We start from the raw sequence: 15041 nt of genomic DNA, 5'->3' as shown, positions 1-15041 counted from the left end.
GTCCAATAAAATTGCCCCATACTGCGTAGAAGTTATCGTTTCCTTTTGGCCTGTTGCTACCCACAGTTTCCATGTTAGCTTTTCCAACAAAGCTGTCTGCCAGACATCCTGTCACGAATTCTACTCATATTGATCCAGAGCAGATTCCGACGTAATGTTTGACGTTTTATCGTGTTTTTAATATTCTGTTGGGAGCCGCCCAGAGTGGCTGGGGAAACCCAGCAAGACAGGTGGGGTATAAATGTTGTTGTTTAGTCGTTTAGTCGTGTCTGACTCTTCGTGACCCCATGGACCAGAGCACGCCAGGCACTCCTGTCTTCCACTGCCTCCCGCAGTTTGGTCAGATATAAATAATATAAATAAATAATAAAATATATTATTATTATTATTATTATACTGAATAATTTCACTTCGACTGCCAAGGCCAGACACTTTGGACAACTGTAAGTCTGAGTATAGGCTGAATGTAAACCCCTCACTCTGAACGATCCTGCAGCTAACGTCTTCATTTCAAATAATTCGCTTATTTAGCTTATGTAGGTAGCAATTTAAGATTTTAAGGATGCTTTTGCACCGCTGCTGTATCACAGTCGCCATCTTTCCCGCCTCACCACCCACTATGTTAAATCTTTGTTGCAGTTTCTAAATGCCAAATATACATTGCTTTTCACTTTGAACCATCACACAACAGTTCCAGAATTGTGTTTGTTTTCCAGAGTATGACACAAAATTTAGCACCCTGAGAATGTTAGGGGTTTTGTTTTTGTATTTTCCCCTCAGGGAAAGCAAAGTTTTATCTTGCTTGAACAAATGTTGGCAATCCCTCGTAAACTCCGTACAGTTGTACCTCAGCTCCCGAATGTCTTGGGAGCAGAATGTTCCAGATCCCAAACGATCGAAACCCAGAAGTGAGTGTTATGGTTTTCGAACGTTCTTTTGGAAGCCGAATGTCTGATGGGGCTTCTTCAGCTTCCAATTGGCTAAAGCCGCGCTTTGGTTTCCGAACGTTTTGGAAGTCAAACGGACTTCTGGAACGGATTCCAAGGTACAACTGTAATCAGAAAGCAGCTGGGCCTCATTGACCAGCACTCTGGACAGCGCCTTCTCTGTTCCCCCCCAAAACAAGATCCCTGCCCCAGCATGGGTTCTCAAGGAAAGAGCAAGTCTCCTTTTCTCTTTGCCAGGGGTTTGCACAGTGACTGGCCCAATCGGTCAATTTCACAAATCAAGATGATGACCATTATCATATAACCGACCTGCAGCTCATTCCCAAGTGCCTTTTTGCAGAGTAAAAAATGTATCATTTTAAGAAAGTGCAGGTACAGATTGGAAGGGGAGAGGGAAGGACTTCTGCCCAGGTTGGAGAACATCCTGCCCATCACCTCGCCCCTTTCGTATCAGCAGGCATCTCCCTTTGCCTCCTGAGCGCCAGAGAGATGAATATTGGGGGTCTCTGCCTCTCCTGCCTTCCACTCACCTCCGCTCTGGTTGAAGCGATTCTGCAGGGTTACTAGGTTCCACCACAGAACTCTCTCAGTGTCCTGAAAGAGATGCGTGATTTTCTTCCAGTACTGAGGATCCTCCTTTTCCGCCTTCCTTATCCAGGGGACCTGAGGCAGCGCCTCCTTGGTGTCACTGTCGTACTGAACAAATGGCTGGTCATCCACGTACCCGACCATGATGAACTGGGGCAGCCCCATGCCAGGCTCAGACACGGCTGTGTAGAAGTAGCGCAGGGAGTGAGAAGTGGAGCCTGGAAAGGAAGAAAGAGGGGGCAGAGAGTTAGGGGTCCTGCCACTGAAGGAAGCACCCTAATCCTGCTGTGTTACAGGCAGCAGCCCTAAATTAGGAGATCCAAAGCTCAACCGGGTTTGGGGGAGTTTGTAGACCTGCCCTTAAAGATAGAGGAGGCAGAGCAGAGGGAGCCTGGAAAGGAAGAGAAAAGGGGGCAGAGTTAGGGGTCCTGCAGCTGAGGGCTCTCTGACAATCCAGCAGCCCCCAAACGGAAGATCTGAGGTGTATATGGCAATGGGTTTGTAGCAATGCCCCTTCCCAGCACCTATGCTCTGTAGAATCAAAACAAAACATTTCATAGCTTCCCCACTGCCATTCCCCTATTTGAGGTATATTCCATTTTCATGGAAAAATTGCAAATAAACTGGGAGAGAATTGGGGGATAGAGCGTAAAAAAACAAAATTTGGGGAGAATCAGGAGCCATGGGAACAGAAAGTATGAGTGTTGTGGCATAAGGAGGGGAAGGGGGATAAAATTTTGCAGCTCCCAGAGGCTGCCTCAAAGGGAAGAAAAAAAAAGAGGACAGGCAAAGGTGCTCTGTAGATACACCTGGAAACAACAACACACACACACCTGGCCAGACCCCACAATCCATCTCTGTTTCCCTTTGAAGGGCAAGTTTCTGCCCCAAATGGATTGAGAAGAAAGGGAAAGGGCAGAAACTGAATCTGCACCAAGCCTCATGTTTTTAATTCCAGGATGCAACATATCCCTCAATCAGTGTTTGAAATCCGCCAGGCATGTTTTGCAACTAGCACGGGTCCAACTGCGACCACACATGGAGATCTCCATCTGGCTGGCCCCTCCGGACTTCTTAAGCGGCTTAGCAGAGGAGCTTACTCACTGCGTTTAGATCCCACCTTTTTCACCCCCCTCCTCAGGGAGCAACAACGATAATAATTCCCTTTTCTGTGGTGACTGCCCACTTGTGGAATGCTCTCCCCCGGGAGACACCAGGGGGAAAAGGTACTCTTCAACTAGTCCTTAGACCGATTAAACTATGGCCGTGTGTGTAATAGTTTTGTTTGCTATTTTGTTATGTCTCGTTATGTTTTTATATTGTAAACTGCCCCGTAATCATCGGGTGGAGGGCAGTACAGAAATTCAGTAAACAATTTAGTAAATAATAGTAATAATAGTGTATAAGCAAAAGCGTTTCTAAAGGCAACTCAACTTTCAAATTCTACATTTTGGGGGCGGGCAGCGCAAGCGGAATTTGAGGGGGAAAGCGGCACAAACGCGCCAGAGAAAAGAAACGATCGATCAGCAGAGTATTTGGCAATTGCGGGCCAGGGGATCCCTCAGTCACGGGGGTTGGACTGGATGACCCTCAGGGTCCCTTCCATCCCTTCTTCCGTGCTATGATTCTTCACGTACCCACCGGATTCTGGGAAGCAGCAACACGTGCGAGGGGCGAGTCGCTTCCCGCGCCATTAATCCCGCCGCCCTCGCAGGGCTGGCTTCTTTCTGCGAGCCGAGTAAGGCTGCGGTCTCTGCCCCAGGCGGCATACAAAGCGGGGGGCGGGGAAGGATATTCACGAAGGGATCCGGACTCCGGATCCAGTCCGGACTGGGAACTCCCACCCCGCCCCGCCCCTGGCAAAGGTCCTCAGCCCCGCAGTTTGACCCCCCGAGGTACTGACCTACGCAGTCCAGGAGCAGCAGCAGGTGGGCAGCCGCCCCCAGGATCAGGGGGGGCCAGCGGAGGAGGACCCCCATCTCCCCCCCCCAAAAAAACGAAGCTCCCTTTTCCTCCACCCTCCGCCGCTCTGAGTCCCGCTCTCTGCCCCGCCTGCGGAACCAGCAGCAGAGCGAGCCGGGATTGGGCGAGGGGAAAATATTCCGCCAATCAGAAATCTGCTCGCAGGTGGCAGCACCGGTCGCCGGGCCGAATTCGAGGCGCAAGTGTAGAGCGAGGCTGAAGAGCGAACGAGGAAGTTCTTGCAGCTCCTCGCTGGGAATCGCCGCCTCCCTCCCTCCCTCCCCCCCCCCCGGCAGCTCTTCCTGTCCTGCCTTGCAGGGAGGGTGTAGGAAGGGAGGAGGGAAGGGGAGAAGCTGCGGGAAAGCAGAACGCAGAATCCTAGGATTGCAGAGTTGGAAGGGACCCCTGGGTCATCTAGTCCAACCCCCCACAATGCAGGAATCTCAGCTCAAGCACCCAAGGCCACCTCCCCAGGGAGACCAGCGCCCTGTCAAACAGTTCTTGCTTTTATTGCAAGACAGCAACTTGGCTGTTCGTCCCATCATTTAATTCCCACAATAACCCTGTGAGGTAGGTCAGGCTGAGGCGCTTCACGACTAGTGAGGATTCGAACCCAGGTCTCCTGGATACAAATCCACAACTCTAACTGCTACACGGCACTGGTACCCCTGACCGTGAGGTCCAGTCGTGACCGACTCTAGGGTTGCACGCTCATCTCGCTCTATAGGCCGGGACAGCAGACAGCTTCCGGGTCATGTGGCCAGCATGACGAAGCCGCTTCTGGCGAACCAGAGCAGTGCACGGAAACGCCGTTTACCTTCCCGCCGGAGAGCGGTCCCTATTTATCTACTTGCACTTTGAGGTGCTTTCGAACTGCTAGGTGGGCAGGAGCAGGGACCGAACAATGGGAGCTCACCCCGTTGCGGGGATTCGAACCGCCGACCTTTCGATCAGCAAGTCCTAGGCTCTGTGGTTTAACCCTCTATCCCAGCAGGGGGGTGTAATATGCAAATATAAGTGCCTGCTGCAAAAGCATTTCTTGCAGGGAGGGAGGAGCAATTAACCCTGTACAGTGGTACCTCGGGTTACATACGCTTCAGGTTACATACGCTTCAGGTTACAGACTCCACTAACGCAGAAATATTACCTCAGGTTAAGAACCTTCCTTCAGGATGAGAACAGAAATCGTGCTCCAGTGGCACGGCAGCAGCAGGAGGCCCCATTAGCTAAAGTGGTGCTTCAGGTTAAGAACCATTTCAGGTTAAGAACGGACCTCCGGAACGAATTAAGTACTTAACCCGAGGTACCACTGTACTTGATTTTTGGAATCAATATTCCCTGCCCCACATGGTTGCTTTATTATCCATGGAGGGAAAATGGGAAGATTCCAACAGAGAGAAGAACTAAGGAGGGGTTTTTAACACAAGAATGTCCCAGAAGTTAAACCATTTTCTACTCTGATCAAGTCTCCATTCACCAGAAGGACCCCTTAGGTCACTGGCAGAGCACCTTCACTGATGGTGTAGCACCCTGCTTGTGGTTAACGCTTAGCTGGAATGAAATATTCAACGCAGCAATAGAGAAATTAAAATAATAATTTATTTGTCAGACAAATAAATGAGAGGCACAGTGGTATATGGTTACCAAGCTCTGGCCTGCCCTCCTGCCATTATGGCCAGCACTTATATTTCCTCAATCCAGCCCCCTTTCTCCTCCCTTTGGCTGCCTCTGTCCAATCAGCCTGGTTGAAATTCCTATTGGCTGTTTGCTAGAACCAATCATAAAAGATACACCCATTTCCTATTACCTTTTATGGGAGACAGAGAGCTATATTTTCTTCTATTTATAAATGGCAAATAAGTAGTCATATATCTTACATTTACCTCGACCAGGCACCTTAATTACCAGATAACCTTTGGCCCCTCTTGCCCTATTCCCTGCAAAACAGATGGCTAATGGTTCTAATTTTATCTTAAACAGAGATCTTGGGTTTACCTCCTCACACACCATCTATGAAAGATCTCCTTCTTTGGAGATCTTTAAGCAAAGGCTCGACAACCATATGTCAGGAGTGCTCTGATGGTGTTTCCTGCTCGGCAGGGGTTTGGACTCGATGACCCTTGTGGTCTCTTCCAACTTTATGATTCTATGAAATAAGAACCTAACATTTCTTACTTTCTAAATCCTTTGCATAATTATATTTAAGCCAATATATTTCATAACATATATAGTTTTTTAGAAGAAAGGGAACTTAGTAAAAGCTAAGCTAAATTCCAAGTTCTCTAAAGATTCAAAGCAGTTTCAGAGAGCTGCTTTGCCTAGTCCAGTTGCTGTTTCTATTTGCCCTTTTAACCTTATGAAAATGTGGCTCAAGTCTCTAATGGGAGGCACAATAATTCTTACTATTTACCAACTCTTAATTGTGTTTTGCAACTTGATTATTCTGTAATTTGTATGGTCAGTGTGACCTTTTGCTCCTAGCCTGTGATTTCCTTTTACAACCCTGAGACACTGCTATAGATCAGGGGGGCCCTTGATCAAGAAGATAAACAGCTGCCAGAGTATGGTTTCTGTCTGGCATGAGAGATACAAACATTTACAAATATATTTTTTTAAGCTCATTTTAAAATACAAATCTTGATCAGATGCCTCAATGGAGCCAGCTTGGTTTCTCCTGCTCAGGAGGGTAGGACTCGAACCCATGGCTTCAAGTTACAAGAAAGGAGATGCCGACTAAACATCAGGAAGAACTTTCTGACAGTCAGAGCTGTTTGGCAGTGGAATGGTCTCCCTCAGGAGGTTGTGGACTCTCCTTCCTTGGAGAAAATTAGTTTGTTGAAAGATCAGAGAGGTGGCAGGGCCCAAGAGGCTGCAATCCCACACACATCTTTACCGAGGAGTAAATCCCAGTCTGTTCAGCAGCACTTCCCTTTGAGTAGACTTGCAAAGGATTGCTCTAATAACCCTACAGCAGGTGGAAGGTGGCAGACACTCCTGCAATGGAGGTTTTTAAAACAGAGGTCAGACAGATTCTTTAACTGCGATTCCTGCACTGCAGGGGTTAGACTAGATGACCAGTAGGGTCCCTTCCATCTCTATGGTTCCCCAACTTTGTTTCCCCCCATGATCCACTTGAAAATGGCTGAGGGTCTTAGGGGACCAAACAACAACAACAACAACAACAACAACAACAACTCTGTCTTTTTTAGGCTATAGCAATTGCAATGCACTCTGAAGTTTTAATTGCATTTATAAAAAAACAAAAACCAGGCATGCCATGATAAATGAGGCTTGCAGACCAATTTCGGAAACCCAATTCTACAGGCTGCAGAGGGAGAATCTGTGTTGAATTGCAGAAAGGAAGATGGTGTTTTTTTAAAAAAATATTATTATTATTATTATTATTATTATTATTATTATTATTAAATTTATCTCCTGCCTTTCCTGCAAGGAGCTAGAATAGCATACACAGTCTGCACCCCACCCCCAATTTTATCCTCCTAACAACCTTGCAGTGAGACCACATAACACCAGTCCTGAAAGACCTGCATTGGCTCCCAGTACGTTTCCGAGCACAATTCAAAGTGTTGCTGCTGACCTTTAAAGCCCTAAATGGCCTCAGTCTAGTATACCTGAAGGAGCGTCTCCTTTGTTGCTGAGCCACGACCCTTCCTCTTATAACTTAAGGTGACATTCGGACTTTTGGAGATTTTTATTTACTCACTGAGAAGCTACCACGTTTATCTACATTTTATAAATAAATAAATAAATAAATCACAGTGCAATGTGAGAGAAATAAAATAAAATAAAATAAAAATAAAATAAAATAAAATAAAATAAAAAGCAGTTCATCATGAACGAAACTCAGTAACTATTATCTAAAAGAAGAATCATGGTTGGGGGGGGTCAAAAATGGAGCCTGGCTGCTAGATTTAGTCCAGTATCCTGTTCTCCCCCCCAGGGGAAGCCAACAAGCAGTTGAGCACAGCAGCCACACCCTCCCCACTTGCAATTCCCGCCAGCTGGTATTCGGAGAGGCACCTGCCTCTGAAACTGCAGGCTGCATAATCCCATCGTGGCTGGTACCCACTGCAGAAGTCCAGTCTCTAATCTTTATGGGCTATAGCAGCCATTGAATGGCCGCTGTATAGGCGAAAACTCCCCACTTCCTGAAATGATAAGAATTGCAGAGAGAACCCTGCAGGGGTTTAGCTTCTGTTAAGCAAGAGAAACGTGGAGGTGTCACTCTAGCCCTTGTTTAGTTACAGAAATAGAAGGAGACCATACAGGAAACAAGGCGGACTCTGAAAGCAGGAAGCAGAGCCACAAATCCTGCGTCAGATTCCCAGATCCTACGCTGTTTTGACCAACTCCAGCTAAGTGCTTTCAGCCCCTGGTGATTTTGCAAAAACGCCCACCTCGTGTCTTGTCCTTCCTCCCAAAAAATTCCAATGGGGGGGTCACATTCCAAAGGCTGGTGCCATCAAGGGACATCTGGTCCGTTTTGCTAAGACTCTGACGGCCCCCGCAGGTTGCTTCACAATCCTTTGTTGTTGTTGTTGTTGTTGTTTAGTCGTTTAGTCGTGTCCGACTCTTCGTGACCCCATGGACCAGAGCACGCCAGGCACGCCTGTCCTCCACTACCTCCCGCAGTTTGGTCAAACTTTACAATCCTAACCACACTTATTCAATCCAGTTAAGACTGAGGCTCTGTTGGTGTGTGGTTCCCTAGAGGAGATGCCTGGGAGGTCGCCTGCTCTTGATGGGGTTACGCTTCCTCTGAAGGAGCTGGTTCATAGCTCAGGGGTTCTCCTGGATCCTTTGCTGTCCCTCAAGGCTCAGATGGCCTGGAGTGCCTTTCATCACCTTTGGTTGGTGGCCCAGCTACGCCCCTATCTGGACAGGGATAGCCTAAGTACCGTTGTCTATGCTCTGGTAACCTCAGGGTTAGATTACTGCAATGCGTTATACGTAGGGCTGCCTCTGAAAACTTCAGCTGGTGCAGAATTCAGTGGCCAGGTTGCTCACTGGAGCAAGACGCTTTGAGCATATTACATTGATCCTGGTCCGACTGCACTGGCTACCAGTTAGTTTCCAGGCCCAATTCCAAGTGCTGGTTTTGACCTATAAAGCCTTAAACGGCTCAGGACTGCAATACCTCAAGGACTGCCTCTTTCCCAATGAACCTAACCGGACCCTGAGATCATCTTCTGAGGCCCTCCTTCACGTGCCTCCACCTCGAGAGGTCTGGAGGGTGGCAACACAAGAACAGGGCTTTCTCTGCAGTGGCTCCCTGTCTGTGGAATGCTCTCCCCAGGGAAGTTCACCTGGCACCTTCATTATACAGTGGTACCTCTGGTTAAGAACTTAATTCTTTCTGGAGGTCCGTTCTTAACCTGAAACTCTTCTTAACCTGAAGCACCACTTTAGCTAATGGGGCCTCCTGCTGCCAGCGCACGATTTCTGTTCTCATCCTGAAGCAAAGTTCTTAACCTGAGGTACTATTTCTGGGTTAGCGGAGTTCTGTAACCTGAAGCGTCTGTAACCTGAAGCGTCTGTAACCCTAGGTACCACTGTATACCTTTAGGTGCCAGGCAAAAACATTCCTTTTTAACCAGGCCTTTGGCTGACCTGATGAACATCCTGTACCCTTTTAAAATGCAGGTCTTTTTGTGTGTGTGTGTGTGTGTGTGTGTGTGTGTGTTATTGGTTTTACTTTGATTTTATCATCGACCAGCGTGATCAAGGCAGTTTCAGTCCCATGGTGAGGCATGAATCCCGACTGGAAGGGATCCAAATGGTCCGCATCCTCCAGGCGTGCTTGGAGTTGTTCACTCAATCACCTTCCCCAAGAATGGAAGATTTGAGACTGGGCGATAGTTGGCCATATTGGTCAGGTCTAAAGAATTTTTTTAAGAAGCAGTTTAATGACCGCCTCTTTCAGTGGGTCTGGGAAGGCTCCCTCACAGAGAAAAGCATTCACCACCCCACAGAGCCCATCGCCCAGCCCGCTTTTATGAGCCAGGATGGACAAGGATCAAGAAGACAGGTGGTTGGTTTCACTCATCCAAGCAGCCTGTCCACATCCTCGGAGGTAACAGATTGAAAGTGATCCCGTATAACATGACTAGATAGGACTCCAGCACTCTCCTCCCCCGGCCCCGGCCCTGCTCAAATGGTGGAGTCTACCTCCTTCCGAATCTTAGCGACTTTATCTGCAAAAAAACTTTGCAAAAGCATTGTAGGAGATCTTGGGGTCCCTACCAGGCCCCGTGACAAAGGTGGTTCCGAGAGATTGCGAACCACCTGAGTCTCCTGCTGCTGTTTTCTGCAGATGAAATGGAGGTGGTGAAGAATGTCCTCTTCATCGTCGCTATCGCCACCTGGTAGGCTCGACGAGCTCTAACCTGTGTCTGGTCCGATTCATAATGTGCTTTCCGCCACTGGCGCTCTAGCCATCTCAAAGATTGTTTCATCACTCTCAGCTTCGGTGAAAACCACGGGGCTATTCCAGGTACCATGCAATCGGAGAGGGCAGCATAAAAGGTTCAAATCTGCTGAACTGGCTGGTCTGACGAACAGGATAAGAGAAAATGAGGACAAGGAATACAAGGAGGAATGGATGTTTAGTGTATATTTTAAGAACCAGTATAGACCAAGAGATAGCTTAGCAGGTCTTGTGTAAATCCAGCAGAGTTCAAATGGATAAGAGTATTTAATAGAGAACAAATTGGATGATTAAAAATATGTGGATTACGCAGAGTAGTAGAAAAGCAAAGGAACCAGGATTAGGGTGGAAGGAAAGTCATATGGTATATGTATACATGTTGTATTTGGTATGAAGTTGTAAGTGGGACGAGAGAAGGAGAGAGGGGTTAAATATGCTCTCAGTTCCTGTTTTTGAAAATGTAATTAAATTTTTTTTAAAAAAAATGATCTCCTCCCCACGGAGGCCTGTTTTCAAGGTGGGCATCCACCCCCACACCGATGGAGGAGCTGCTCAAACTTTAACTTACATATCAGTCTGCAATCTTCTAAGATTATACGATAACATGATAATGATACAGGAATAATTAGGGGTGCTTTGCAACCCTCAGTGCAGTTCTCCATGTGTTGCCTAGATGTATTATTATCTGCACATGCACAGCCGCAAATGATTTTGGAGTGCTCCAATATCGCCTTAAATTGTTTATAGTGGTTTGCCAGTGTGGTGTAGTGGCTAAGTGTGGTAGACTTGTAATCTGGTGAACCGGGTTTGCGTCTCCGCTCCTCCACCTGCAGCTGCTGGGTGACCTTGGGCTAGTCACACTTCTCTGAAGTCTCTCAGCCTCACTCACCTCACAGAGTGTTTGTTGTGGGGGAGGAAGGGAAAGGAGAATATTGCCGCTTTCGGGTAGTGAGAAAGTGGGATATCAAATCCAAACTCCTCTTCTTATCTGTGAAGTCCCATTGTACGTACCATAACTCACCCACCAAGGCCAGCCCAATACATTTTGACATCTGAGGCAGGCCCCAAAATGGCCTCCCACTCCCCACCAGGGAAGAAGGGGTGAGGGAAGATTTCTAATCAGGGCAGAGGGAGAAAAAATACCTTATTTAAATTTTAAATCTTTTAAATGGTATTGTTTTAACATTTTGAGGTTTGCTGCCCTGAGCTCCTTGGGAGGAAGAGAGGGATACAAATTGAAAATATATTAAATATTTTGGGCATCTTCTTTTCATCTCAGTGGGAGAACTTCCTCCTGGGTTTGTGGACTTTCAGGGCAACCCTGCCTTGGTCACCCCCAACCACACTTTGCCCCAGATCAGATATCTACACATTTCTTTTATTAGATTCCCAACCATCCTTTCTTTCGTCCTGAAACCAAAGGCAGCATCCAGGTGGTTCCCCAATCCAGGCACTGCCCAGACCTCATATAACCTAATCCCACCCCTGCAAAACCACAGATTATGATCCCATCTCACTATGGACACTAGTTCTTCAGTCACTTTTCACTGGAAGAACAATTATCGGCACCTCCCTGCCAGAGTCTGTGAATATTCTCAGGAACTTCAAAATCTCTGGAACTCCTGTGATAAGAAGGCAAGAACCACTAAAGACAAAGGGGCTGCACCCTAATTTATTTAAGTCAAACATATATTACAAAAGTAAACAAATAATTACATCCAGTGTCTTCAAAGCAAGGTGCACCAAATCCACTGGGTTAGGCGAGAAGAGTCCTGCGGCCCCTGGAGGTCTCCTTCCTGGCTTCCTCCTTGGCTGTCAGCAGGATCAGGCCCTCTCATCTCCTGTAGGAGAGTTGCTACACCCCATCCCCTCAGCCTCTCTACCTCCTCTCAGTTCCCTGCTTCTCCGCTTCCCCTTTCAGCTGCCTCTTCCTCCCCTTCCAGCCTGTTTCTCAACCCACTGCCCCAGGGCATCATGGGAGGCCCAGGGTGGAGCCCCAGAGCTCAGCAGCTGGTTGTCCTGGACGTGGAGCTCCATGAACCAGGCTGCAGAACTGGAGCCTTGAAGGTATCGGGACAGAAAGAGGGTCTGGAGGAAACTGCCTCAGCAGCTGCCATTGCTACAGGGAGGGTCTGAATGCCCGCTGGAGCTCCTCATTCTCTGCCCAGCCTGAGGATGTTTGAGAAGAGGCCTCAGAGGTCACCTCTGGATCTAGTCAGACAGGACAGTGAGGTTCTGGGGATGTAGAAGGTGACCCAAGAGGGCGGGTGGTGGACGTCCCTCCCATCTGCAGGGGAACCGGAGCACAGCTCTTGGTCAACACAGACAAAACCCCTCCATATCCAGATGTTGTAACTGGAGATGATGTCCTCCTTGGCTTCTACGGGATCAATGGCCAATGTCCTTCATCTTCTGAGGCACACTTGCAAGGTTCCAGATCAGAATCGGATCCAATTCTGACAGCCTCTCTAGTCTTCGGCCACTCAGTTCCTTCACACAGAAGGTGGGTGGAAAACACTCAGCCAGAGCAGTTAGGCTGCTTTTATACATTCCATGATATAGCACCCAATTAGCCAAAGGCTGGGCGGCCCAAGAGGCAGGTAGGCAATAACAATTTAGCCTATTTCACGCATAATACACGTAAAGATGTTGCCTTTCCTTCAATTTGGATGGAAAATGAGTGACATAAGATTGGGGAAGGGCTTGTGTAGGGAACCACGGCAACAAATAACCAAGAGATACCATCAAAATCACTGCAAGTGGTTGTCAATCTCCTCATCCCTTTTTTATATTATAATTCTTAAAATGTATTTCTATTAAAGATTTCTTAGTTTACAAAAATGTGTGCAATGTCTCTTATTTCAAGTTGTGTTTTGTACAGATCAGTTTCATTTGTTGTGAGACATTAGTCTCCTCATTAATTTTAAAAGCTTTTAGTTGCATATATCTGGAGGATTTCTCATTAATACAAGCACATTTCTGCAAAGCAAAATTGGCCATAATCCATCAGAGTAGCATGATTACCCTCAAATTCAAGTTACACCTGGAGTCAGAATGGATGGGTGAGAGCCAGGATTAAGGAACATCAGAAACAGCATTAAAGGACAGGAGGGGCTCTGAGCCTCCGCAATTCACAGCAAAACTTGTGCAGGCTCCTTCTGGTCTCATCTCACACACCAGGCTGGTATGAAACTGCAGAAATAAAGAACAAGAGTGTTTCAAAAGCCAAGATCGTGGTGTGGGGACATCAGCATTACAGAGCTAGTGGGAACCCAAAGGACATGTAGTCCAGCCTCACAAGGAAAGCCACCATCCCTCATCATGTCAGATCAGACCTAAGATATGCTAGTAGTGTCACCAAAATGGGCCTGCGGAGCAAATGCCTGCAGAGGGCAGCTCAAGCAAGTGAGCCAAGCTGCACACTTTGGGGGAATACAAGAAGGACACAAAGCAGTCCTACCAGAAGGAAAAATCTCTTCCAGAACCCAAAATGTGACTCCCTCTTATTGAGATCCTGGGGAGAACCCATTTGTCAGGTGGAGGGGATCCTCTGTGGAGCTCAGATGAAGAGACAGAATGAGTCACAAGAGCGATTTTCAGCTCAGTGAACACTGCAGATTATGTCACTCTTCGAAACCCCAAGGTGGGTAACAGGGGAAGCTTTTCCCCATTTGGGGATGTTCCCCACAGAGCCTTGTGCAAGAGCCCCCCTTTGCCCCCACCTGCACCCCCACTTACCCCTGGTGGAGCTGGCAGACCCCTGGCTGCTTGCTGCAAAAGGGAGGAAACACAGGAGTCAGGATCCCAGGGAGGGAGATCCCATCCCCCAGCCCTTCTCCTCCCTCCTTCCGACCCCATCCCAAATCAGTCTCAATCTGGGGAGGGGCCTAAGAAGAGTTCAGGGACAGGCAGCCCAGAGGCAAGGGGGCTCAAGGACAGCAGTGGGGGGAGAAGCAGGTGCTGGAGGGCAAAGAGAGATGGGCACAGCCTGGCATGGAGGCAGCGGGGGACTAGAGCGGGGGTGGGGGCAATCTGGGCAGGAAGGGGGCAGAAAGGCAGAAGCCGGGGGGGGAGAGAGAAAGGGAGCAGTGGTGCCAAATCCGGAGGGGAGGGTTCCTGACACCCACAGACTTGAGCCAACCAACCAATTCTTTAGCTTCAGGTTCCAGTAAATTAAACCGCCAGAGACCCCTCTCTCCCCCCACCCTCGGCTCTTCCTCCTGCTCCTTCCTGGAGCCCCTCCCTCAGCCGACAGTCTCTCTGCAGCCTTTTCCTGGCCCTGAGGGACCCCTTGCTGTCCACAGACAGGCTGAGCAGACAAGCTTAAGCTTTCCATCAGGGTCTTGGGCTTCAGGACTAGGCCACCACTAGGTTTAGTTTTGTCTGTTTGTAACCTGTTCCTGCTCCATATTGGGGGGAAATATGTCAGACAGAGAGAGGGGAGGAGTCACTCACTTGAGGCTGCTTTGTAGGCTGGTTTCCCTGTGAAGACAAAAGCAGAAGGTCAGAGCTGGAAGGGACCTCCAGAGGCCACCCAAACCTATTTCAACCATTTGGCTCTCAGATACTGAAACCTTCCCAGCAGATGCTTCTCTTGTCTCTTCTAAACACCTCCAAGGAAGGTTAGCCCAGAAGGTGAGCTTTTCAAGGAACTCATGTTACAAAGAAGTAGAAAAAATTGAGGAAACTAAATTAAAAAAAATCAACATGGCAATCAGGCAGCGGACAAATTCCAAGAGAGTGGAAGGAAACATTATCCAATCCCTTCACTTATTCCTTTTCAGATTATTATTTATCCCTCCTAAAGGTAAAGATAAAGGTACCCCTGACCATTAGGTCCAGTCGTGACCGACTCTGGGGTTGCGGGGCTCATCTCGCTTTATTGGCCGAGGGAGCTGGCATACAGCTTCCGGGTCATGTGGCCAGCATGACTAAGCCGCTTCTGGTGAACCAGAGCAGCGCACGGAAACGCCGTTTACCTTCCCGCCGGAGTGGTACCTATTTATCAACTTGCACTTTGATGTGCTTTCGAACTGCTAGGTTGGCAGGAGCAGGGACCGAGCAACGGGAGCTCAACCCGTCACAGGGATTCGAAC

The 15041-nt window shown here is 48.1% G+C and overlaps 2 protein-coding genes across 4 annotated transcripts in view; both read right to left on the bottom strand.

Annotated features, from left to right (window-relative positions):
- LOC310756634 (uncharacterized protein) overlaps nt 1-15041 on the bottom strand; it is an 820367-nt gene that overhangs the window by 276370 nt on the left and 528956 nt on the right. The window lies entirely within an intron of this gene.
- The window catches only part of LOC310758165 (uncharacterized protein), a 228098-nt gene that overhangs the window by 101918 nt on the left and 111139 nt on the right, over nt 1-15041 (bottom strand). The gene's annotated exons all lie outside the window — the stretch shown is intronic.

Source organism: Podarcis filfolensis (genome assembly GCF_964270895.1).
Source record: "Podarcis filfolensis genome assembly, chromosome: 2".
NCBI classification, from domain to species: Eukaryota; Metazoa; Chordata; class Lepidosauria; order Squamata; family Lacertidae; genus Podarcis; species Podarcis filfolensis.
Note: the sequence above shows the minus strand (reverse complement) of the source record. Positions and strands in the feature narration are given on the sequence as shown.